General features: G+C 35.4%; 1 protein-coding gene across 11 annotated transcripts in view; it reads left to right on the forward strand.

Moving 5' to 3' along the window:
• Positions 1–1740: 1740 nt before the first annotated feature.
• The window catches only part of SCN3A (sodium voltage-gated channel alpha subunit 3), a 119832-nt gene continuing 97794 nt past the window's right edge, over positions 1741–23778 (forward strand). For all 11 annotated transcript variants that reach the window (XM_071216341.1, XM_071216343.1, XM_058300733.2 and 8 more), the window contains exons 1-2: positions 1741–2049; positions 19683–19878. The gene's annotated coding sequence lies outside the window, so the exon portion shown is untranslated. The remainder of the gene's footprint in view (positions 2050–19682; positions 19879–23778) is intronic.

Below are 23778 nucleotides of genomic sequence, written 5' to 3' on the forward strand. Positions count from 1 at the left end.
TCAGCTGCGGTCTCTGATAGATGTCCTAGATAGTTTGTTTGGTGAGCAATAGCTCAGGAAGGTGGAAAGTTCAGTGGTCAGAATATCCCAATATAGCAGACATTGTGCCTCATTTTTTGACTGAAGCCCACAGAGTATCTTACACCCCATGGGATGGAAAAAGTAGAACAGAGATGACTGTGTAGGGTATCCGGGACAAGGATTAGAGCTTAAGTCAGCCAATTACAGTCCAGACTGGCCTTGGAAAGCTGCTCCATGGTTTTCTTCCCTCCTGCCCCAAAGATAGGAGGAAGAGTCACCTGAGAGGATGAGCTGACAAAGCTTGAGGTAACACAGTTAGGAAGGCAGGATGTTACTATGCAACAGTGCATGGATTGTGCTCCTGGGGCCAAATAGGAGGGTAAGCACTTTGGGAGAGGTCCCTGTGGAAGGATGATGATGCCTGAGGATAAAACAGGAGTCTACCCCTTGGTGGAGGCCCACAGGGGTGAGGCTGGGGACTGTACTCTGCATTTTCCATTTGTGTAAGAATTCCTGAACTTAGATCAATCTCCATGAGAAGGGGATAAGGAAGAGGAAATTCATACATTGGGTTAGTGTAAACCTGAAATTATTAGGAAAATCCTGAAGTTGACTATATTTACCTGGAAATGACTAGATTTATTTTTCTTCCATTAGGCAAAATGCGGGCTATAATTAAAAGCAATATAAAGAAAATTTTTGAGCCCATGTATTTCGATAATGGTATCTGTTCTTTTGACCTCTCTCTTCTTTATACTGTAAGCTCCCTGATGAAAGGAAGTGTGTGTTCTTATCTTTGTCTTTTCAAAGCTATACAGTGCCTAACATCTATGAAGTTGCTCGATCAATATGAAAATAATACATTACTTAATTATAAATGCTAATAAAATTACAGTTTGTTTTAAAGTAGGTGGGAAAACAAATGAAATGTATAGCATTTTGATTAACCCTTGAGAAATCTTTTTAATAAACTAAGTTATTTTTATTTTGCTTATTTAGTGTGTGCTTCTAAGGTCCCTCTTAAATGATACATTTTAAAGTATTTTAAAAACTTATATATATAATAGCATTAATAATATATAACCACTGATTTGAATTATTTCCTTTAAGATAAATTTCAATTGCCCCTTGTATCACTCATACACGCAAAAATAATCCAAAGATATAAATTAGCTAGATTTCACTGAAGTACAGAATATTTTCCATGGTCAGTATTGTTTCTTGTAAAGGTTTTGCCAGAAACAACACAGACTGTGAATGTGTTACACTATTTTCTAAAGAGCCAGTTACTCACTTTGAAAATAATTCATCTCATGAAGAGAAAAGAAAATTTCAGAAGACCAGAAGACAGTAGGAGAGATTTTACAAAACTCTACATAAATGGCATAAGGTAATCTAAAAATCCAATTTCAAACAGCAATTTGCAGTTCTCTTATTGGTAGTAGTTTATGGGAGAAACAACTTTTAGAATTTACAAAATTTAGAAAAAATATTTGTGAGAGGCAAATAACTAAGTATGCAAAAGAATTTCTGTGCACTACTTATACACAGCAGATAAGGTAGATTTTTGAATGCTTGGGAAATTTTACGCCGCATCACCTCACTGTTGTCATCTTGATGCGCGTTCATGGATTAACAGCGTTCCCACACAGGTTTACCTTACACCCTGGAATAGACGGTAAGAATGTTAATTTTGTTCAATTTTGCCTTTGTACCAGTAGATGGCGCTACCACGTTGAGTGCCGTCAGCCTCCCCCCCGCGAGTCCCCCCACCCAAAGCTGTTTTCTAATATATGTTGGGTACCATAGAGTGAATCTCAGAACAGGAGCGGAGGCATAAGCAGAGAGGATTCTGGAAAGGTCTCTTTGTTTTCTTGTCCACAGAGAAAGCAAAATAATAATAATAATTAATTTGTAAACCTCTGTGGCCAAAAATCTGAACTGCCGTGGAAGGCACATTGTAGTCTAACCATCTTGGATGCTGGGCTTTGTTATGCTGCTGTGATTCGTAAGGCTCTGTTTTATCAGGTAAGCTGGAAAAATTTAATGATCTGCAATCATAGAATCTAACCAAGTCATTTTCTCACTTTAAAATCATGCTCATGCTGTTATTCTTAATGTAATGTAATGTTGTTTTAAGATAAATTAAAGGAGCCAAAGGCATCACTTGATGTGTAAACTGCTTACTATTCCTTTATCTTTCAAAGAAAATACAGTCTCTTATAAATGGTCTTGTGTATTTTTAAAAGATGCAGATATTTATGATTCATTGTATTCAGACAAAATATTTTATTACGTTTTAAAGAAAATATTTGATTACATTTAAAGCTAACCTAAAGGATTTTCATGGCTGTGCATCATCTATTTAAATGTCCAGTATTTTTAAAACATAAACAGATAGTGAAATTGGAACTAGCATTCTTGTGCTTTAGTCTTTCATTTAACAGCCTTGGATAGGCCGTGCATAAATGTAGAGTATTTGACTGTTTGAAATACATTATCATTTTTCTCCAAAATAATCTATTTTCATAGGGGGATCAAGATCACCAATAATAACCATTAAAAAGAGATCTTACCCTTTAACAATAAAATTATTCCTATACAATCCCATAATGTGTTATTTCTTTTATCTTTTAATATATTGATTTTTATATTAATATATTTTTATATTAAATATTTATCTTTTAATTTATTAATGTAATTATATCATCTTGAATTATCTCATAAGCTTGTTACATTTCTGTGTATTTTTTGTGTAGATTTAATAACTGGTTAGTATTGTTAACATTGTTAATTACCAGAAGAAGCCACTTTAAGCCACAAAACAATGATAAAATTTATATTTCATGTATTTTTATTTAAAATAGTTTATAGCATAGCCATAAATGTATCATGTATCATTCATTTGGCAATCACATACTTAGAGAATGAAATTATTGGCAGAAAATCCATGGGTATTAATTGAAAGAAGAGTTTTATAAATCATACAGCCATCAGGATTTTTGTTGTTGTTGTTTTAAAATACAACAGGTGGTATAATGTAGCTTATGAGGACAAAGATAAAGCCAAAAGTGTTTGTAGGAATTTGAAAGGAGACATTTCATCATATTCACACCAGATAGTATGTATTCTATATAAATAAAGACCTCTATTTCAACCTGGATTTCTGGTCAGTACTGGCCAAAAGAGCTTCAAAAATAGAACTTGAGGCCTTTGCTAGAAAAGTAACTGCAATTTCTAATGATATGGTTAAAAATGTTAATAACTCTTTTAATATTTTATACTCAGTAGCCATAAGTTTCCCCTTAAAGATATTTCAAAATAGCGGTTGCCTAAGAGGAAAGCCCTGGGTCTTGTGTATTTCAGAATAAACTCCTACCACAGTACATAAAGAAAACTGTTTCTTTGAAAAGGGTTCCCAGAAATGGATGTTAATTGACTTGTGAATGTATTGTACAAAGCATGTTTCTCTACAGGTGACTGAATGTGAGTAACTTTGCTCTGTGTAAACCCCAGAGCTGATCTTAATTAACTGGTATGCATTTATGAATGGATGCTTGTATTTTGGCCCCTCTGTTAGCATTCTTTGGCAGTATATTGCTGTGGTCTCTTAAGTGTTCTATCTCTGTACAGTAGTCGAAATGAAAAGAAAGTGAATAGAACTCTTCACAAAACATGCTTTTTGATAATTTTTGGAAATCAAACCCATTTTGATCAAATGATATAGCAAATGAGTTTAGGTATCTTATCATTAGAGGAAGCTAAAAGCGTAGTAGAAAAAAACAAGTTGAGCAGGACGTCTTAGGATCTAGTTCAAGTTTTGCTACTAACAGGCTTTGTGTTCCCAGAAAAGACACCCAGCATCAGTGAAGTACATTTTCCTTGTCTGTAAAAAGGTAGGAATTAGTATCAAAGATACACGAGGACAATTCTATTTGTAAAATTCTATGATTCTAATCTTTTGAGATTTTCACATATTGATTTCACAGTTTAATACTAATCTGATACATCCTGAACTGGCTCTCGCTTGGTTATATATTACCATTAATGGTGGGCTAAACGTGGGGATAGAGACGCGGAAGTCCAGGGATGTTCTAAGTGCCCCTGGCCAGTTCCTTCTGTGGTAGAAAGAGTGGGAAACAGTATGGAGAAGTGGTCAGAGCATGAGCTTGGGAGACTGAATCCCAGCTCCACTAATTACTTGGCAAATTACTTAACTTTATGAGACTCTAGTTCATCATCTGTAAAATAGAAATGATAATGCCTACATTTATAAGATTGCATAAATGAAATAAAGTCTGTTCAGTGCTCAATACAGGTCCTGGAATATGGTTAAGTGCCCCCTCCCCGCTCCCCTGGAAAAGAGCTGGTATCGTTGTTAGTGGTGGTGATATAATATCTTCCACCACAACAGGAAAAATAGAATGGTACTGCCAAGAAATTATGTAGCTTCAAAGTGACCAGTTCTCATCCTGGAGCAGTGTCCTTGCTGAAACAACAACAACAACATTAAAAACAAAGTTTCCTATATTGGCAAAAGGAGAGTTGAAGTCCCAGTATTTCCCAGGTGACCTTCTTGCCCCTGATGTTCCAGCTGCAACCTTCAGGATCCTGAAATTTGATTCAGTGTTCAGAGTGGCTGACTCCTGCCCATCTTCAACTACAGCAAGACATCTGCCATGGCTTTCGCTCTTTAAAAGAAAAATTTTGATTGATCTCATTTTAGATTTATGACTGTCATTTAATTGATGTTATTATTGAACTTTTTTTTTAATTTCTAGGGTCGTTCTTTAAAAATAAATACTGTTTAATATAAAAGAAAGTTTCATATAAATCATATCAACCAGTGCTAACATCCTGGCATTTCAGTAGAACTACCTTCAAGAAGATGTTTCTTTCTGTTCAGTAATATGTTACCATTTACTTTACTTTAAAGCTTTGCTTCTTTTTGACAAAATAAGGACATTAGTTCACTTGTACCTTAATAGGATATACCTATTAGAGAAAAGGCCTCCGAAGATTCATAAATGTAATCTAGGTTTCACAAAGAACCACATTTAAAATGCCAAATAACTTTTACTTTGACAGCCAAATTAGAGAGTCTAAATCCCAGAAATGCCTGTGTGTGTTGGCTCTGTGATTAACTCACGATCTCTCTACTGCTTAAATCATATTCCTGGTACAGTAAAAGGTGGAAATGAAAATTGTGCCTGATGAAATTGTTGAAATACTACAAAATCCCTGCTTCCCTCCAAAGATCAGCTCCAAGTGCAGCTTCATGTCCCTGACAGTTGTGTGCTATTGGGAACCTTCGGAGCTAGAGCTAGGATGACCTTTCAGTACCCCAGGCCTCCCAACCTTTCTCTTCAACCACCCTGGGCCTTTCTGAACTGACTCAAGTAACTGCGCTGTCAGCTTCATCATCATGGCAGCCAAGATGACTTAAAGGGCTCATGATTAGACAGATCTGAGATAGCTGAGAGCTTGGGAGGCTTAAAAATATGAGGGGAAGTTTTCCTGAATAGACAAATACTCTGCTAAGAATGGGCTGTTAGACCATCTCCCTTGACCCTAGGTCACTCCCAACTCTTGTGATTCCTTTTTGTTAGGGTTAAAGTTAACTAAAAGTACCCACAGGCATAAGTTATAAAAACATGATTTTTTTTTCACTAAAGAATGAACATGTAACTAGGTAGTGAAATTTCTTTGCATGGGTGGCTGTGCTGATTAATTTTTTTTCATTATCATTCATGTATAGGAACATTGTGAACTCATTGAAGGTGGGAAATTAATGTTTCATTTCTCATCTAAAAATCAATTATTAATTCCACCTTAATATTGATGGTTGTTTTACCAGTTTTCCAAAAGTATGAGATTAATTACCTTCCTACCCCTAAAATTTAATTTAAGGTATTAACATTCCACCTCTGCACTTTCAGGATTTGCTTTATTATTATTATTATTATTATTATTATTAATGTTGATTCTAAATTATCTTTGCTTATCCTTGAATTTTATGCCGAAACAAGACCTTTCTTGGCAACTCAGTGTAGAACCTGGCATTTGAACTACTATTTCTTTGAGGTAGATTGGTTCTTTGACATAGTTATAAAGTTTGGGAAGGAAAAAAGTCAATCATATTATTCTGTGTGCAAGTTCACACAATTATTATTGATTAGGAAGCTACTTTTTCAATTCAGCTTTACCTGACAATATTCTTCACTGTAGAGTGAAGTTAACACATTCCTTAGTTAGATTTTAATGGGATATTACAAGTGTAGATACTAATTTCAGAGCCAAATATTATACATTTTTGTTTGCCTAATAATGCCACAAAAAATAAAACTTTGCTTTCCTTTTTTTGTGAACTGTTTGACTGAAACCATCTCTGTGAGCATCTGAAATTTGAATTTATATCAGGAAAGATAATTAGCCTTAGTAGAAGATTCTTTAAAAATTATATAGAACAGTGAATACCTGTTCAACTGGATACCACAAGTTTTAGTGTGTGAAGCCCTTTATTGCTTGATTTTTTAATACCCCACTTCTTTCTTCTAAGGATTTGAAATGATAAAGGACATTATGGAAAAAATTTAAAAGAAATTTCTACCCATGATATATGAATAGAGAACAAGTGCAAAGTTACTTACAGGCAGGTTTACATTGTTAACATACAGTGTGTATAAACATATGCTAGGTGGTGTGTAAAGGAATATTCAGGGGCTGTTTTTAGTTTAGAGACACCCGTTAGAAGTCTGGAGTTATTTTTGTACTAATTGAAATTGGTTTTCATCTTTTTGGAAACTGCACGTTGGGAGCCCTTCATGTGATTAAGCTCTGTGCTGAAGCAATGTGAGAGAAATGATGGCTCTAAATTATTAAAGAGTAGTTTAATATTGCTTTATTCAATGGGTGAATTCAAAGATGGGAAGTCACTCTTTAAATAACTTTGGCCATTTTCTGCCAAGAAGCTCCCTTTTGGGAATTTTAATCTCCTGAGATTAAGAATATACATTATTCTTATTTGGGTTGTACAGAACATTTTGTCCTTCTCCTTTCCCAAGAACTGACATTGGAATCATTCACTAAATTCCGATTCTTATTGCTAAGAAATAAATGGGTCTGATCCAGGACCCAGCATGTTTGTGTACAAGATTGAGTAGGACACATTTTGTGGATTTACCCCTATTTGAGAACTGGGCAACTGTTTGTTAATTTCTCTGTCTCTTTGGTGTTTCTGTTTGTAATATTTATTTTTCTCTTTATAAGTTATTTTGTTTTAGATTATCTAACCAAAGATGTTCCAAGGTATTTAGACCATTTCTTAAAAAGTAGAACTTATATTATTTGGGTATAGATCGAATTCTCTATGGTTGGAAATGACTGTATAGAACTCAATCTATACCCACATTTCTACAAGGGTAAAAAAATGACCGAAGTCAGATTAGAAAGAGCTTTCTAGAAGTGGAAGCTCATTTTCAGGACTTGGAGATTAGTTGCTCAAATGAGTTCTCAAAAGAAGCTGAAAATACCAGATTTTTAAAAAAGAATTTCCCTCTTGTTAAATGCTGTCATCTATTTCAAATTATTTACAATACTGTATTTATCCAACAAGTATTCCTATAGGCAAGATCTAGTTGACGGGCACCCTGTTTTTTTTCCCTTTTGCCAATTCAACATAATGTTCTTACCGGTGAGGGAAAATGAACCTTATGGAAAGGAAATGGATGGATCGGCGAAATATTTTTAGAGATACAGCCACAACTGGCTTTCAGATTTCTTGTCTACTACTCCAGGCTCACACAACTGCCCATCATTTCTCCATGTCTTTCATTACAATTCCTTGAATATTCCATGTGTGACCTCCCATGTTACTGTATTTCCTGCTGATATTTACATTATGGCTCTTTAATTATCATTGTAGATCCTTTCCCCCCGACTTTTATTACTATAAATGCTTCTCTTGCTCCCAGTTTATTCTTACTGACATACTAGTGGGTACAATGTGTGAAATTCCTACTCCTGCCCTGTTCTGAAACTATCAAAATCTGTCATTAAAACTGAACATTTAGGACAAACGTATGTCCTTTAGCTATGAAATGGTAAAAATATTATGGATAGCGTATCTATATATCCTTGAATTCTATATGTTCACAAGTTTCTAAAATTTCTTATCTTTAATTGTAGCCTATCACAGTTAAAGTAAATCCTTTTTTAATTATTAGTTTTAACAACTGTATTAGGCTCTGCTATCAGTCTTTATATATTTGCACCAAAAATTAAATCATACTATTAAATCAGCATTGGAAGAGTAGATAAAAATATAACTGACAATCATATTGCATTCTCTTTCATTGACATAAAACCTGGATTGTGTTGGGTAAGACTATAAATCAAACATATGTACCTGATATGAGAACTTCCTGGGTAATAAATGGAGAATCAAGAAAGAAAAACTAAAGTGAGAAATTTTAAAAAATGAGATTTTTAAAACACTAAAAAAAAATAATAGGAGGAAAAAAACATTTGAAGGGAATTAGATAAGCAAGGATAATGAGAGAAAACAGAAAGAAATAAAACACAATGAGCTTATTCAGAGGGTGGCCCACAGCTCTCGCTCCACCTTAGAATCACCTGGGAAGCTTAAGAAAGAGCAGCGTTTAGCTCCACCTTTGACCACTTCAATTAGATTCTCTGGGCCTGGGCCTGCCTTGCAGTATTTGTTAAAAGTTCCACAAGTATGGTTCAAATATGCAGGCAGGTTTGAGTACCAACTGACTAGAGGAAGGCAGGGAAAAATAAGGGAATTTAATGAAAGTGTGGAAGAAAAATGAGTAACAGCTGAGAAATAACTCAAAATAATTTCAAATTGCTAATGAGTGGGCATGTATCAAGTAAATGCACAGTACAAACACATAAGAAAATAACAAGAGACACTCATGCCCATTTCTCCCTTGGTTGAACGAGTTGGTATTTATTCTATTACTTTTTTATTTATTTAAGCAGTTTCATATTTCAAATTATCAACTTATTACCCGTAACTCTATTTGAAAGTTGACCTAGCTGCTGGCTAGGGTATATTTTGCAAAATAACAATATAAAGTGTGCACACTTGGAAATAAGTATCCATATACTTCAGTTTGTACACACAAGTTAATCTCATTTTTATTCTGCACCTTATAAATAAATTTCTCCCTTGGGATTTAAGGTTAAACAATCAAACAAGATTTGGAAGATGTTCTTTAAAAGTCCAGGTCATGCAGCTGGAAAGAAAACACTTTGATTTTCAATTTTTGAAACTATGATTGTGGGAGATATAGAGCAAAGGAAGATTCTGTAAACCAACAAACTTTTTACAGCCAAAATGCTTTAAAAATGTATTTTTAGATAGTGGCATTTCTAGAAGGAATGAATTAACCTAATAGCCAAGTGGAATTAATAATTAATTGCATATCTTAAAAGTAATTCCATTACTAAGGTGAATCAGCTTTTTCAACCCTTCTCAGAGACATTTGCTAGGTTAACACCTCAGTTGCTTTTTCATGTTGGTTTCCCACAGTCCTTTCCACAGCTGGGAAGGAGACCATGATAGCTATTAATAAAACAATGCTCTAAATTCTTCAGAGCAAATTATATCCTAAAATCTTTATTCTAGAGGAGCATTCTTTAATATGACTACTTAATTATTCATTCTTCACCATCATTCTGTCAACATATCACCATATCAAAAAGATCTGTTAAATCTCAGGATAAGGATAACTGTATTTTAAATTAGATGGCTGGTGCTTCAATGGTAAACAAAATAAATGTAATATTATGATGGATGTCTATGAACCAGTGCTTGGGTTTCCAAACTGGGATTGGATCATTTACTTTTGAGTAAAATTGCATCCTACTTCTTTCACAAAATATTGGGCAGTCTACAATATAAATATAAATAATAAAACAGTAAAATATTAATAAGAATGAAACCCTGACCCAGGGAAGGAATGGATGTTTTTGGGATAAGGGTCACCTTAAATTCTTCTCTCAGGGAGTGAATAACCTATTGTTGGCGTAACCATTCCGTCTACCAGCATGGTGAGATCTGTAAGAACTAACTTGATTCTTTCGGAAAAAAGAATTCCAACTTGTTATTCAAAAGCATATAGTACATTTTGAGCAGGGAAATGGTAATGCTTAGGAATAAGTGAGAAGTGGCAGAACACAACCAAATTATGATACAGATTTATGCAAATCAGGCCAAAAGACTGAAAATATGTCACCAAAATATTAGTAAGATATTGCTTATCCACTTGTTAAACCAGTTTTTTTACTCTGTATCTTAAAATTATCCTGAGTCATTGTAAGACACATTTCTCTTAAATATCCCATTAAAGTGTACAATAGTGGTGCCAGGTTTTAGACAAAACTCTATGAGAGCAATTTAATCATAAAATAATACATGTTTTTCAAAAATCTATATTCCTTAGGTAAGCTAAATTTTAGAAGTTTTATGCATAACAAAATATTTTGTATTTGCTCTCCTAATTTCTTCCTGAATAAATATTTGAAGACTAAATTCGTAAGATATGAAAAGAGGCACTTTAAGAATGAATAAACTCAATGCCCAGTTTTCCACAGGCAATTTGTCAGAATTCTGGATTATCCATGTCTTTAAGGAGCTAGTTGAGATGGCATACCTGGTCCATTGTAGGGGCTCAACAGATGCCAGGCCTGTCCTTCCTATCTTCTTATCCCTTTAACTCTTCTTAAGTTTCTCCTCAGGATTGCTGCCCTTTCTCTAACCTCTCTCTCTACTTTCTGGATCCTCCATCATGGGAAGGGAGAAGACAAACAGTCCATTCCAGGTTTCTTGGCTCTCATTTGCAGTTTGTTGCTGCAATCCCTGTCTAAAACAAAATTTTACATCAGGTGAAATTTTCTCTTACCTGTGACATTCTGGTCCTCCATTATCCTCAAGAGAATTGAGAGCCAAACAGCATCTTTCCTGCTTTTCCATGCAGAAACCTTCCACTCTATGTTTCCTGCTGCAGTAAGTAGCATCATCAACACTTAAATCAGGGCAGTGAACACAGTCCCTTGCTCTATTTTGGTGTCAGTGAAGTGCTCAGCAGTTGAAGGAAAAACACAGACTCTCTAGGTCCTGAATTCAGATCCTAGGAAAGATATTTCACTTTTTCTTTATTTCAAAAGGCCCTAATATTTAGGGGAGTATTTAACCAAGTGATTTTTCATATTTCACTGAAAACCAGATTTAAGTGTTGTGGTTTTTGTTCAACTACATTTGTGTAGAATTTCTCAGATGGAAGAGTTTTTGGATTAGCATCTCAGGAAGACATCATGCATACAGAACTGAAAAATCTAGAGTAAGAAAGGATTCGAGAGGATAGTTCTTTTCAAAGCATCCAAAATATTATTCATTGAAAGAATAGTTTATTTTTGAGCAGGAGATGACTTGTGCAAGCACCTGATCCATTAAGGTATTCTTTTAAAATATATACCCATTCTTTAGTGGGTATTTCACAGCCTGCCTTAGTAACATGGTATCTAAGCATTCAGTGACTTTTGTGTAGGTTATAAGGTTATTGCCCTACTTGAAATCCATGTTCTCTCAGAGTGATGAACCCCTAGCTAGTACAGAGCTCAAGAGTGTAGACAACTGATAGAATTTTAGAGATAAAATTGGCAGTATAGGTTGAGTAGTCAATTTTCCACCACTACCCTTTATTTTTATAGCAGATATGGAAACTAAATACCTGAGTTGTTGCGTGACTTGTTCAACGTATCACAACACATGATAGCAGAGACAGGTCTACCTTCAGGTTTCATTCCTTTCTATCTTCTTCCTCTCTTTCTTATATTTTCATTAAAATTGTTTCTAAAAATTGTTCCATTATATTATACTGTCTTCTGTGGCCCCATCTCAGGTGCTGAGCCTCCTAGCATTTTAATCTTGTCTTCACAGGGCATGTTTAGTAGAGAGGCCTCCTCATTTGGCCAGTTTTGACTGACTGAAGAATCACATTACAGCCAAATTTCAGACCCACCTAATTCATCTTGTGCTCCAGTGGGGTTTGCCACTGTCACTGATCTGCAGGCAGTAATTAAAATTTCTCTGCTCCAGGCGATATAAATCCCAATGCGCTCTCTATTTTAAACCTCAAAGGAGCACAGGTAACATGTGGAGAAGGAGAATGTAAAGACCATTTTGATGTGATCCAAGCTGTACCTCAAGATCCCAGTTCTAAAGTTCCCTCAGGTTGCCAAGCGAAAAAGGCAATCGACTCTCAGCACTCAGATGTTAAAACATGGGCTGTCATTCTGATTACAGTCGGTAAACAGTCTGTGTTTGCCTGGAAAGAAACTGCCTAAAGAACACAGCACCAGCAAAACGGAGGGGAAATGTGGCTGAGGGTAACTCATAGTGCTGTCTATTACAGATGAAGCAAAACTGATATTAAATTAAGAATACGGATCAAGGATTGACTATTGCTGTTTGCTTTCTTTTTGCCACATGGCCAATTTATTTCAAAACAAAAGCTCCCAGGAATTCTGTTATACTCAGATTTACATATGGTTTCCACCCTACTGCACATAGATACATAGAATATTTGCTTATGGAAAATGTAGCTTTTTCACTATATTGTTTCTTGGTTCAAAAGCCTATCACTTAATGACAAAAATGACCCTCTGTTCAGGTAAAATTAAAAAAAACTATATGTCCAGAGACAGCACCCCCCTTTTTTAGAACATCTCAGAGTGAGGGACTTCCCTCTTTCTTAATTACTCCATTTGTTCACGAGTTGGTCACTTCAAGGAGAGTCATGGCGTAAGAGGAATGTTTATACCAGACCAGTGTTATCCAATAGAAATATGTATATACTTTCATATTCTCTAGAGGCTAGTGTCAAAAAAGGAAAAAGAAACAAATGAAATTGATTCTTTTTATGATATCTAACCCAACATGCCAAAATATTATCACTCAACATGTGGCGCCAGCCACTTTCCAAGTGCATAATAGCTATGGGTGGCAAGTGGCTACCACCTTGGGCAGGATAGTTCTAGAATTTCTAGGTAAGTGTATTCACCTGATACCTAGTAATTTCCTGCTTATTGCAGTAGGTACTAAATAAGTCCTTATCCTCAAGAAATTTATCAGTAAATGTGGTGGAAGCAATAAGCCACATCCTCAGTAGCAACATTAGACAGAATATTATAATTGTATGAATTTTAGAAATAATATATCTGCTAAGGGTGTTCAGAGAAAGGCAAAATCACTCTGACTGCTCAAAATGTAGGTAGGCTTTTAACAGGCAGGTGAATGATATTTTAGGAGAAGGGAATACTTTTAGAGTAGAGACCGGAACCTTTCAAGGAATGGCAAGTAGATCAGTTTCACTACAGAAGAGTATATATGTAGGAGAGTACTAAGATGACGCAAAAGAGGTAGATTGATACCATATTTTTAGAGGGCCTTTGATTATTTTTTCCAAAGGAAAAATGTCGCTGCATTTCTTGGAAACATTTTTATTAACTATGTAGCCTTGGGTAAGTTATTTATCCTCTCGAAAACTTATAGTTTCCTCATCTGCAAAATGACGGCAATAATCGTATTTATATCATAGGGTTGTGAAGATTAAATGAGCTAAGCAGTGCCTGGCACATAGCAAGGGCTCAATCAGTGTTTTCTATTACCATTATTATTATGTCTCAAAGACATTTCAGAATGGGAAATTCTTTGAATAAAGCATTCAGTCCTCAATTTTCTGTGTTTTAAAGAGAGTCTAGGAAACAGCATAGTTATACAATTATCTCAGAGAGACAGGATTTCAATGTATATAGGCTGATTTAGATTAAATAGGACTATATAGCTGGGAAATAATATGGTTCAAAAGAACTTGGGTTTTGTTGTTTCTACACAGAGTTCTTTCATGGCTTATCATCTCAATGGCTACAGTAATCTTACCTTTTTATTTAGGCAATCTCATATTGGTGGATATTTCTGTTTTTTTCAGATTTTGCTACTATAAATATGTTGCCATAAATAGAACATACATGATTTCTGAAGAATACATGTGTGTTGAATTTATAAATATTAAATCTAAATAAAACTGTTAAAAAAATTTTAAGACACCAAAATAAAAACATTCATTTATTCATCAGATGCTTGTTGAACACCTACTATGTACATTCACTGTTCTAGGCAAGTGGGATTTGCTGGTGAACAAAATAGACCAGAAAAGACAAAAATTCTAGCCCATTCAGGGCTTAAATTCTAATCAGGAGAAACAGAAAATGAATAATAACATTACAAATAAAGATATAACATGTAATCTGGTGATAAATGATTTGGAATCCAGGGTAAGTAGTTAGTGGGGAAAAAGAAGGAGACCTCTTTGAATATGTCAGCTTTTGGCCAAGACTTGCAGGAAATAAGAGAGTTAGTTGTTCAGCTACCTAGAGAAAGAGCCTCCTAGGAAGAGGGAACAGTCTATGTGTGCTTGGCAGTTACAGAGGCCGGCCAGGGGCCAGCGTGACTGAGAGGAGCAGGGAGTGGGGTGAGTTTAGTGAGGTAACTGGAAGGCCAGATCATAAGACTTCATAGTTATTTGTAAGGATTTTGGCCTTTTCTCTGGGTAGCTCCTGGGAGGGTCCTGAGCAGGGGAATGACCTCATCTGATTTCTGTTTCCCCAAGACCATTCTGGCTGTTTGGAGGTCTGAAAGCAGGGAGACGGTCAGAAAACTCTAGCAAGCTTTCATGAAATACTCCATTTCAAGATTCCAAGTACAGAGGAATTATACCACATGATATTAAGTGAAGGAACAAATGAGGCCAAAGAAGCCCTCATTATCATCTTTGAGAATTCATAACAATGACAGAGACGTGACTGACAACGGAAAATAAGTTTCTATCTTCAAAAAATGTAAAGGGCTCAGTTCTATAAATCAGTCATTCTCAAAGTTGGATTTCTGGGCCAACGGCATCAACTTCACCTGTGTACTTGTTAGAAATGCAGATTTTTAGGCCTCAGACAAACCTACTGACTCAGCAAGCTGTTTTAACAGTCCTTCCAGGTGATTCTGATGCTAAAATCTGATGCTATAAACTATAGATTGGTGAAACTGGATGGTCTGAAAGATGAATTCAGATCTGGAAAGAATCAATTCTAGAATACTGTGCTTCCAAATTCAGTTTTTAATATTTATTTTCATAAAAAATTAAGTATTATCTGTGAAAAATGGCTTGTTTATGGAAACATTAAAATTATGCTTAATAAAGAGTAATTTTTAAAATCACATATTTAAGGGATTTGCATTTTATTATGCTCCATCTCTATTTAAAAACTGATGTAAGTGGTATATTGTTTTTTTTTAATCCATGTGCAATGGGAGTTGAAGACAAAGGAAATGGAAAAATATGTATATGATAAATCTGTTATTAAAGACTGTGGGTTAATCAATTTACTCTTTTAAAATGTACATTTAGATCTGAGTCTCCTGAGCAGCAGTCTCAAGGCTTTGAAAGAACGTACAGAAATGAATTTATACAACTCAAAGAAAGAAATCCTAGACTTTAAGATGGGCCGCCATAAAGCCTGATTGTCAAATGTGACCCAAAGAGAATCCCTGGAGCCCTTAAAGCTTGGGCTCTTAATTTTTTTTGTTCCATAGGCCCCTTTGCCAGTCGGGTGAAACCATGGACCCTTTACTAAGTCCATACTACATTGTGTATTATTTAATTCATACATCACACCTGCACCAACACATCTCCACAAGAATGATGTTTTTCTAAATTCAATTCAAGCTCATGGACCCCTCATTAAGAACCTCTGCCTTAGAGGAACAGATATATGGTTTGCTTCCTAGGCAAATTTCAGAATTTCACCTCCTGATATCATGGTGATTAGCCCTTTTGAAGTTACCTCCTTCATAAGGACCACAAGCCTTAGAAACCAAATGAGTTGATAAAGTTAGAACTGTTACCTGTTACAGAGGTTGAGGAGCCAACCGCTGTTCCCACCCAGATGGAAAGCTGCCCCCTTCACTGTGTAGGACATGCAACCAGGGCCCAGCTGGCAAATCTGCGAGTTCCTTAGTGAGCATCTTTAGATCTGCTTCAGCACTTTAAAGTGCTTACTGATTCCCTAGAGTTTACAGCCTAATGCATGACAGAAAGGGGATTAATCTGGAAAAATTCTGAAGCAGGTACATCATGTCATCATCATAAAGGAAGACAAAACAGATTGAAAGAAAATAAAATAGCATAAATGGTAAAAAATAATAAACTAAAAAGTCAAAATGGTTAAAAACAGCAATGGTTTTAGTCATTTAACAATGATTAAAAAGCAACCCCATTGAGGACTATCAAGTCTTAAAAAATAAATTTTCAAGATAAACTTAAAATAACACAAAAGAGAATATAAACAATTAAACTCAATTCAATTAAATTAAAAATTCTATAAAAATAGAAGTCTGTTAAGAAAAATAAAACTAAAGCAAATTTTGCCAAGGGTCTTTAGCTCATGACACCTACCCTTTTCAGGGTAAAGCATCTGTCATACTTTTTGAGCTTCCACTTCCTTATTTGTGGAATGGAAAAATTGCTTTTAATTTCTAAAATGCTGGCATTCTATTAAGATAATTTAAAAAATAGGCTAACCATAATTTTTGAGGATCTCTAGGTCCAATATTTGTGTTAGATAATCTGAAAGCAAAGTTTCTTTTTTAAAAAAAAAAAAAATATATATATATATGTGTTTTAAGGAGGTACTAGGGACTGAATACAGGACCTCATGTGGGAGGCAGGTGCTCAACCACTGAGCTACATCCACTTCCCTGAAAGCAAAGTTTCTGAACCATCTTATCTAATCACCTTCTAAATGGAGTTCACTGAACTTAACTAATTTTAGCTATCAGTATAAAACGTATTTGATTAAATCTTGTATGTGCCTTTTGCAAAATTAAATTTAAGATATCTGTTGAGCCTATTACCTAGTGCCTCTTAAGCTATGTCCTAAGCAATAAAGTCTTCCCTCAGATTAGTTCTTGGGATAAAGTTTGTGTTTTTATATACAACGTTTAGGATTTGTTTGGTTTTGTTCTTTCCCTACAGTAAAATAAAATTCATGAGATCTAATGTGCTTCTATTTTTACTTACTAGTGGGGAAATTTGAACAAAATTTCAGACGCACTCGTTTCATATTCCTAGTAATCCCTTTTCATTGAGAACATTCTTTCTCCATGTGCAGACCATGTACCACGTGCCCCAAATTCATTTGGGGAGCTTGTCAAAATGAAGATCCTTTGGCTTTAACCTAGGTATCCCTTTCAGTTTGTCCAGAGATTGAACATCTTTTACAAGCAGCCCAAGTGACTCTTACTCTTGCTAAAGTCTAGAGTTCTTATTCACTTCTTAATCAAGGAGTTCAATTTTGTATTATAGTTCACCTATAAGCTATGGCCTCCTTTAAAAGTTGAGTGAGATAGAGATGCTATTAAAATATAATGCAGCTTGTTCTGGATTAAATTGGAGCATGAAGCTGTGTGCAGAAACCACTGCTATTTCCAATGGGTAATTGGGACTGGAAAAAATCTCTCCCATTTAAAGCCTAGACCATAATTTATATTTTCTCACTCCATAAATCAGAGATTTTCATAGAGTAAGAAGAAGAGAGAAAGAAGACTCAAGCAAATCAGAACCTTCTGAGATGCTTTCTCAAACTCTACTCTCCTGTCCCTCTTTAACTTCTTATTCTCTCCTCCATCTCCACCCCTGTCTGCTCTCTATCCTCCCTACTCCGTGTCCCCAGAGAAGAGATCTTAAATACTTTGGGGTAAAAAGTTGTGATTTGTTGCTTTAAATTGATAAAATGATTATCTAACATCATGCTCATTATATATAGGCTGGACACATTGGCTTTTAAAACCTAGTTACATGATGTGTGATGTGCTATGACAAAAAGGGAAGTAACATTTATTGTTTGTGACTGTAAAGTAAAGGAGCTAATATTTATTGAATAGCTATAAATTTATTTTAATAATTTAATGTTTCAATGTCCACATCTGATGAGTATTATTAGTAGTAGTATTCTTTCTACAGAAAAAGGTCACCGAAGTTCAAAGATTTAAGTAGTTTGACCATGGTCTTAACAGGTGCTAAGTAGTGGAATCAGGATAACAATAATAACTACAAAATACTATCATTACTACTACCTATTTTTACTAATACCAGCACCTCCAGCTTTTATGGAAAACCTTCTGTATACCAGCTATTCCACAAGTCATTATATGTATACATAGTTTCATTTACTTCTAACAGCAGCCCTCTTTGATGGATATTATAATCCCCTTAATAGATGGGAAACTAAAAATTGGACTGGTTAATGAACACTGACATGTTCAATGTCACATAACTAGTGAATGTCATGGCCAGGTGTTACCATGAAGTGAGAGGTAAGAGAGAACGGACCAAGGCCTGCAAGGCAGGCAGCAAGCTTGCACACTTTGCTGAAGTGATTGTAACTCAATGAGAGCCACTGACAAATTTTAATAATGGTAGAATAAATATTTTAGAAAGATCACTCTGGTAACCAAATAGAGAATAGATCAATGGCTTAGGAAAGAGGTCCCATCTGGAGACAAAGATTTTAATAGATTAAGTATAAAAGAAAAAAGAGAGATTTAATGATTTGTATTATAGTACATTGTAAGGGGAGATTTATTGGTGATAATCCATGACCAGTTCGGTTTATGAGCATTGCTTAAGTGAATTGAAGTATTAATAAATAATATTTTAAAATTTTTTTTCATTTAAAAAATTTGTTGAAGTGTGTCACTCATACATAAACATACATAAACAATAAGTGTATAGTACAAGTTGTGAACTTACTAAACAAATATGCATAACATACAGGGCTCTCATACCTCACCCTAACCAATACCTTGCATTGTGAAATCAATTTCTGAATTTTAAGTTATATATATTGTCCTTTGAAATATTCACTATTGTTTTAACTGGGATAAACCATTGCTAGTAGTTGCAGCTGAAAGGACTATGGCATAAGATTATTATATTTGGCTTGGTATTATGCTTTGGTTTAGCATGCTGGCTTTTTACCTAGGCTTGTCTGAAATTTATTCTTAGAAGTCATTGAATTAGGTTTAGTTTCATTTTAGTAAACCAACTAAATGGCGTTTTAGGTAGAAGGGAAATGGAGCTAGAAAAGGAACGGAAATAATGATCCAAAGCACCAATGTTAACCATTTATCTACCTCCTTGGCCATTGAGTTATTTGAGGAAAAGAAGCGAAGGGGAAGAAGTAAAGAGGGGGAAGGAGGAAAGGAAATAGGAGGTAAAAGATAGAAAGATGCTCTGCCACTACAGCACTTCTTCAGGAAAGAATAAGTGAATCAAGACTGCTAAAGAAAGGAGAGCCTTCACTCCACCCCAAGATCCTTGCAGGTTCCTGGTCCATCTTTCCTTAAGCACATGAGAGAATGCTCCTGTTAACAAGCAAATATTCTGCTTTAGGAAACTTGCTTTCTTTATCTAAAGCTGTAAGTGAACAAAAGTACTGAAATGCAGGCTTAGAGCAAGGGCATCCACTTCTTTCAAAATGCCAAAGATGCTATACTAACTTCACCTTTTTCTACACAGATCATGGAGCAAGAAAGCTGAAGCCAAGCCATGCCAGAATTTGTCGGGGATGAGATATCTTTCAAGGATTTGTGGCAGACTGTCCTACTGGAAAAAAAACACAGAATCTCTTCTAGGGATATTATAAAGACAAATAAGATAATTTACAGAAGGGGCTTGGAGCCTTTTCCAGAAGAAAATGCTGTAACTATCTAAGGTACTTAAACTACTACTGGGTATAAATTTGTGAAAAGTAAACTGAAATCTCTATTAGCTAACAAGAGTAGTTATACAAAAGGAAGGCAGAAGAGTGATCCCCCTCCCTTCCTGGCTAGTTTGTTTCTCCAGAGAGGCAAACATAGATGTAGAAGTGGGGAAGATGACCTCAGAGAATGGAACAATGCCAAAAACTATTGATGTAGGGAAGAGTGCCGCCAACCCAGCTTTTTAATTTCTTTTCTTTTAAGAGAGATATATGTCCTGTGTAGTTAGTAAATTACCCAGGAGTGTATTTACTTTGAGTTTTATTATATTTATTTGGTAATTGGATCCCAAGCTCGCCTGTTTGCATGGGGTAAAATACATCCAAATAAGCAATTAGTATTTAGTTGTGAGCTGGCCTCTGGACTAGCCAAGTTTTTGACCACCCAAGGAATATTATTTGATTGGGGTATCAGCTGCAACGAACAGAAAAACTGACTAAATCATCTTGTTCAAGAAAGATGTTTATTGAACATAACAAGCAGTGCAGGGGTTGTTTGAGTCCAAAGGCTGAGCGGTTCATCAAGGACCCAAGGGCAGATCTGTCTCTGTGATCTGCCACCTTCATTTTGTTGGCTTTGCCTTCAGAATGGTTCTCCTTATGGTGGTTAGATGGCTGAAGCAGTGTCTGTGGCATCTCCTGATATGATAAGGTCCAGAGGATAAGGAATCCTGTCTCCTTCTCCTTATCTTTCTTGGGAGCGAAGAAACATTTTATGGATACCAACCTGGCAGACTTTCCCTCATCTTCCATTGGCCAGAATCAGATCGCATCCCTATTCCTTAACCAATGATTGACGAGGAACTTGGAGGAGGCATCTGCAGTAGAATAGATATTGGGAAGTCCAATACACAATTCATTTCAATTTGCAAACATCCAATAGAAAAATTTAAGAGCTAATAAAACCAATTATGCTGATTTGTCTATTATTGTGTTAGCTTAATCATTATTAGTTAGCAGTTATCTCTGAGCCCATAGCTGTCTGGTGAGGACAGAGTCACAGGAATACCATCTGAAAGCTGATTATTATTTCCAAAATAAAAATTATTATGGAAACAGATATAAGCTTGTGCTTTATTACTCAGCTATTTTTTTCAGGGGTATGACTTTGAATCCAGGTAGAGAAAGAACAAAACAGATTATTTTATTAAACAGTTAAAAAATTAATGTTAATATTTATGTGTGGGCAATCATGCTCTTAGCTAACAGGAGGGGAGCGATGGTAGAGGAAGTCACCATTTTTTATTTGGCCATGGCACAGTGATGTCCTTGGTATGGAGTTAATTTCCTGAGAGATTTATTCAGATCAATGGTAATGAATTCCTTGATGAAACACTGAGAGCAAGTGGTACAAGACATAGGAAAAGCTAGCCTAGGCTTTTAATTTACCTTTAAATAACTCCATTTTTTAAAAAAACATATATGTGAACGCATATTGATGTTGTGGGTTTTGTTTGCTATTAATACATTCCCGTTTATCTTCTGCATTAAAATAAAGGCAAGAACTATTTTGCCATATTTCTTAGATTATATACCCCATTCCTAACCCAGGACTCTGTAATAGTAGCCTCCCAAACAGGCAGTTGATGTATCCTAATTCCATTTCAGCATATACTAAGCATGTTCCTATTTTGTAGGCACAGATGCCCAGGCTCCTTCTCTGAACTCTCTAGTTCAAATCCTAGCTCTTTTACTTATTAGCTTCATGACTTGGGAAAGTTATTCAAATTACCTGTACCTAAATTCCTTGATCTTTAAAATGGGAGTAATAATGTTGCCAACTCCATAAGATTGTAATGGCAATTAAATGAAACAATATGCACAAATTACTTAGACTGCCTGAAAAATAGTAAAAATTCAATAGAATATTATCTATTAATATTATTTAATCCACAAAGCCACTGCTTATGTAGGTATACCAACCAGGTATCCTTTCAAAAACTCTTTTGAAATCTGAACAGTGGTATTTAGTTCTGCATTAGGGAATAGCCAACGGTAATCATTATAATGTGCTCTTGGTATACCTTAGATAAAATACTAGCTTTTAGGAAATGTGGTATATATTAGACAATGACTAGCCCTATCATGTCTTCTAGAGAATTCCTTTCTACAAGAATCTCTTTTGTTGATACTGAGAAAATACAACTTGCTCTCTCATCATCAAGGACATGAAGCATGGACAGTTTTTTCTTGCTATATTAAGTTGTATGAGACAGAGCAACTTTCCATCCCAGAAGATGGCAAATTTACAGCCTTCCGACATAACATTTTTTTCCAGGGTAACAGACCAGAACAAATTGATTTTGTCTGCAACATAATCATAAAAATCTTACAGAGAGAGAGAGTATCGATAGTAACAGTTATAACCAATATAGTTCACCAAACTGTCTGCTATTCTGGAAAATTAGGCAGAGTGAGAACCCACAAGCCATATGACTAATGAAAAAAAATTTGTCTTTGTCTCTCTAATGCCACAGAATATCCCAAATGATTACTATGTTTTTTTCCCCTCAGATTCTGATTCACTAACAAATATTAAGTTTGTACTTTGGATGGCATCAGATAGTTTCATAAGCCTATCCCAGTATCACAGCATACTGATAAGTGAGCTTGGAAAACTGAGTTAAACTATAAAAATCTATTTTTCAGTCATTATTCACACACAGCTTAGACTTTTTAAATCAAATCACACAATAGTAAGAGTTGATACAAAAATGTCTACTATAATAGGGGAAATCAGTCCAAAATAAAATGTACTGAAAGTGTTTCACCTCAAAGCAACAATTTCTGTTTGTCAGTTGGTATAAATTAGTGATGATTACTTTGCTTCTCTGGGCCTGCTTCCTCATTTATTTTAAAGGAAGGAACTTCACCTAACTGTCAAATCCAACACATGCTTTATCATCTTGGAAAATCCACTTTTGGCTGCTATATAACTATTTTGTCTTCATTGTCCAATATCCTCTTTGTTCTCTCTCCTTAAAAATTAATAGGTAAAGGAGTTCTGCCTCTTTATCTTTCCACCTTTCTCTCCTACACAATGCCATTCACATTCGTAACTTCAGCTTCAATCAGCGACTCCTTAATTTCCTTTTCCCCAGCCCAGACAGCTTTCCTGAGTCTCAGGCCCATAATTTAATTACATACCTACGTGTCTCACACGCATCTCAAACTAAACAGAATTTATCATCATCCCCTACACACCTTCTCAACTTTTTCTCTTTTGGGCTAACGAAAGTTAGTGGCTTAAGGCAGAAACCTGGGAATCATCTTGCCCCGTCTCTCTTCTTCAACTTTCAGATCATTAGTCATAAAATTTCATTGATTTTCTCTCTCTCAATTGTACCTTGAGTACATTCTTTCAGCCATAATTTGTCCTCCCTCCACCCACCCCCCTCATACAAATGGTCAACTATCTTTCAGACACTGTGCTTACCTTCTGGGTGTGTTTCTCACTCAATGTCACATTAACTATGTGAATATGTGCAGTCATTGCTGTCATTATCTTCTTTACGAGGATCAGGAACTTAGGGATTCTAAAGGACACACCATTTATTCAAGGTCACTCTGCTAGAATGTAGCAAAGCCAGGACTTGGATCCAGTTCTGTCCCCAAGCCCATGTCCTAAAGCATTTGAGCTGTAGATTGTCCTCTTCCCCTCTCCTTTAGCAGAATGGTGCCCAACTCCTTTGTTATGGCACAGCTATTCTCAAAGTGTGGTTATCAAAGTATGGATCCATGAGCCCCTTTTGAGGGAACAGTGAGGGCTAAAATATTTTCATAATAATGCCTGGATGTTATTTGCCTTTTTTCACTGTTTTGGCATTTGCAAAAATAATGGCATAAAACTGCTAG

This window comes from Dasypus novemcinctus, chromosome 7 (assembly GCF_030445035.2).
Source record: "Dasypus novemcinctus isolate mDasNov1 chromosome 7, mDasNov1.1.hap2, whole genome shotgun sequence".
In the NCBI taxonomy this organism is placed as follows: domain Eukaryota; kingdom Metazoa; phylum Chordata; class Mammalia; order Cingulata; family Dasypodidae; genus Dasypus; species Dasypus novemcinctus.